Consider the following 3545-nt stretch of genomic DNA (forward strand, 5'->3'; position numbering starts at 1 on the left):
TTTATTCAAATTCAGCCGTGCTTCATATCTCATGTAAACTCTATAAAAGGAGATCATATTCCATCAAAGGAGAACATGTTCTAGAGCTCAGTAATAGCATTCTTTCTTCTCTCTTCAGTTTATATAGGCTTTCTCTAGTTTTCTTTGCTTGCAGTTGTGAGATTTTAAATTTCTAGATTCAATGTTTAGATTTAATTTTTATGTAATGCAATTCAAGTTCAAGTTTCAAGTTCAAGTTTCAAGTTTTTAGATTCGTTTTTCTTTGGGTCTAGCAATTGCAGATTTAGATCATTCTAGATCTAGATCTGGTTGTTAGGGTTGGTTGAGATTCGAATCATTTGTTCAATTCGCAAGTAAGTATTTTTTTTTATTAATCTTCTCTCCTCCCTCCATTCCAGCTTCTATCTACCCCTCCATATTCTTAATTTAGGATTTACTTTCAGCATTATTTATTGTTCTCCCTTCCCTTGGATCCTTGATCAGAGATGCCTACAGTCGTGCCTCTCTTTGGTTAAGGCTTCCTTTTCCTTTAATTGCTTTGTTTATTGCTTTGTTATTTACTTTCTGTCTATTCATTCATCATCTCGGACCACATAACCGGAGCAAGCCTACAGTAGTGCCTCTGCTTCTGGTGACGGGTGGTGTTGCATCTGCATTTTAGCTATTTCCTTTTCTTTTTATTGCTTGGTTTATTGCTTTGTTATTTACTTTCTTGTATTTACTTTCTGCCTATTCATTCATTATCTCGGACCACATAACCGGAGCAAGCCTACAGTCGTGCCTCTGCTTCTGGTGACGGGAGGTGTTGCATCAGCATTTTTGCTATTTCCTTTTCCTTTTATTGCTTTGTTTATTGCTTTGTTATTGTTCGCATTTTTTTCCTGTCTTTTATTTATGCATTGATTGTGTTTAATATATTTTTCGTTTCAATTCGATTGCATTAGACATATAGATTAGGATCGTTTAGTTTAGTTAATTAGTTAACATAAAATTGAATCATTCCACTATCGCATTACTATTAAGAAGTTCAATTCTAAGTAGCATATCTCCTTGAGATCGACCCGTTAGCTACACGATACCGTGGGCTTGCGGTTACTTTTAAATTTCACAGACAAGTTTTTGGCGCCGTTGCCGGGGAGGTATTAGTCCACTTTGTTTTTCTAATTCTTAGGTAAATCGAAGTGATTTAAAAATAAAAATAAATAAAATTCAAAGATATTACTCTTAACTTGAGTGTAAACAAAAACGTATAGTAGTCCCCACTCTGCTGCAGAATCCCCAAGATTCGATTGTAGGTTGCTCCGAAGACTATATGGATTCCTTTGCTGTCAAACTTATAAGCGCTCAGCTATACGACAACCTTACAGCTTTGGAATCATTGTTTCAATCTTTGTGGTGGGAAATTCATTACTTTCCCTTCGTTTTTGTTATTTTCTTTTCTTTTATTCTTTAGTACTTTATTTATTTTTTTATTTAAAAAAAAAATCTCATTCTTTCGTAAGAGCCATTAATTGCATTAAGTGGTTAGTGCATGTTTGTCTGGACTCGTGATTCTACAAATAGAATTGTCCGAGTGTCTACCTTGACCATGGAAGGTCTACCTCCACCACCTCCACCTAAGAGTCTTAGGGATAGATTTTATCCTACCCGATCTACACAACCTTCCTGTATATGTTTACCTGAAGTGAGGGGTACTAATTTTGAGCTCAAATCTCATTATCTATCTATGTTACCCCAATTTCATGGGCTACCTGATCAAGATGCATATTTGTTCCTTAGGGAGTTTGAGGAGGTTTGTGTCCTTATGAAGGTACAACAACTTACTGATGATGCCGTAAGACTACGGTTTATTACCTTTGCATTAAAGGACCAAGCCAAAAAGTGGCTTTATAGCTTACCTAGGGATAGCATTATCACATGGGAACAATTTACTGTTCTATTCTTGAAGAAATTCTTTCCTTTCTCTAAGACGAACAAAATAAGAAATGATATTCTTCAATTTCGTCAGAAACCCAATGAGTCCTTTGCTAAGGTAATGGAGAGGTTTCAAAGCCTTCTCCAAGAATGCCCTCACCATGGTATATAATTATGGCATTTATGCCAAATAATTTATGAGGGTATCGATTACCAAACAAAGCAACTTTTGGAATCAATGTGCCCCACAGGATTTACATCATTCACTGATGATTCCAAAGCTTGGAATTTTCTTTTAGACCTAGCAGATAGAACTAGAGAATGGGAGTCAACCCAAGAGTCTGAAAGGACTAGTAGGGGATATTTTGTTGATAGCCAAGTTCATAAGGAAGTACAAATAGATAACATTTTGAAAAAGTTAGAGACTTTGGTAATTAAAGCTGCACCACCAAGTCAAGCACATTTTATTGACAAATCTATTGCTATGTGTGCATGGTGTTAGTCTCCTACACATGTAATTGATGAATGCCCTAGCTATTCTGGAGGCCAACATGAAAATGTCAGTGCAATGTTTCCAAACCCGTACAGTAACACGTACAATCCTGGGTGGAAGAATCATCCTAACTTTTCATGGTCTCAAGGGAAAAACCAAAATGGATTAAGCAATTATTCCACACAAAATCACTTTGGTGCCCCTCAAAAGAAAAATGCCCAATTTTCTTATAATCCAAATATCCAATTCCCTCAAGCCCCAAATTTCCAGAATGCCAATTTAACTAGACCTATCAATCCACCTATTATGCCTTATATGCCTCACATTGCACAAAATCAATCATCACCAGGTTTCAACAGAGGTAACAATCCAGAGTTTTCTCGTCTCTCTTCCTTAGAGAAGAATATGGAAGTACTTTCCAGTACCTTCATGACTTCTATGCATAATATGGAAAAACAAATTTCCACTCTTGCAAGTGCTTTGTCTGAGCGAGAAAAAGGTAAAATGCCTAGCCAACCTGAGTTAAATCCTAGGATTCAGATTCATCAAAGACCACCAAATCAAGTCAACCAAGTTGAATCCTCCCATTCTTCTTTAGCTTCAATTAATTATGTGTCTGCATTGAGAAGTGGGAAAGGGTAACAGGTGAGTCACATATTAATAAAAAGAGCGAGATTAGTGACCACTGTGATGAGGAGAATGTTCAAGTATCTCCTAATGAGGGTTTGTCTGAGAAACCCATAGAAGTTGAGGATGAGCCAGTTGCTTTAGCAGTACCTAAGTTTGGAGAACCACTATCAGAAACTATGAGAAAAGAGCAAATTTCAAATGAGAGTTCTTATGTTCCTAAGGCTCCTTATCTTAGTCGTCTAATGAATAAGAAGAAGACTGCAACTATGGAGAAAATTTTTAATGTCTTCAAAAATGTAGAAGTGAATATCCCTCTTTTGGATGTCATATCTCAGATCCCCGCCTATGCAAAAGTGTTGAAAGATTTATGCACTCATAAAAGAATCACTAGCATTCCCAAAAAGGTGTTCTTGGCAGGTAACATTAGTTCCATAATTACTCAACCTGTAGCAGCCAAGTATAAGGATCCAGGGAGCCCCACCATAGCTTGTGTCATAGGCAATACACA

The 3545-nt window shown here is 36.6% G+C and overlaps 1 non-coding gene across 1 annotated transcript; it reads right to left on the reverse strand.

Annotated features, from left to right (window-relative positions):
* Positions 1–1975: 1975 nt before the first annotated feature.
* Positions 1976–2082, reverse strand: LOC149005256 (small nucleolar RNA R71). Its single transcript, XR_016170019.1, has one exon. It is a non-coding gene; the product is annotated as a small nucleolar RNA R71 (small nucleolar RNA).
* Between the last annotated feature and the right edge of the window lie 1463 nt (positions 2083–3545).

Source organism: Hakea prostrata, chromosome 9, assembly GCF_041222555.1.
Source record: "Hakea prostrata isolate BN-2017 chromosome 9, UWA_Hpros_2, whole genome shotgun sequence".
Lineage (NCBI taxonomy): Eukaryota > Viridiplantae > Streptophyta > Magnoliopsida > Proteales > Proteaceae > Hakea > Hakea prostrata.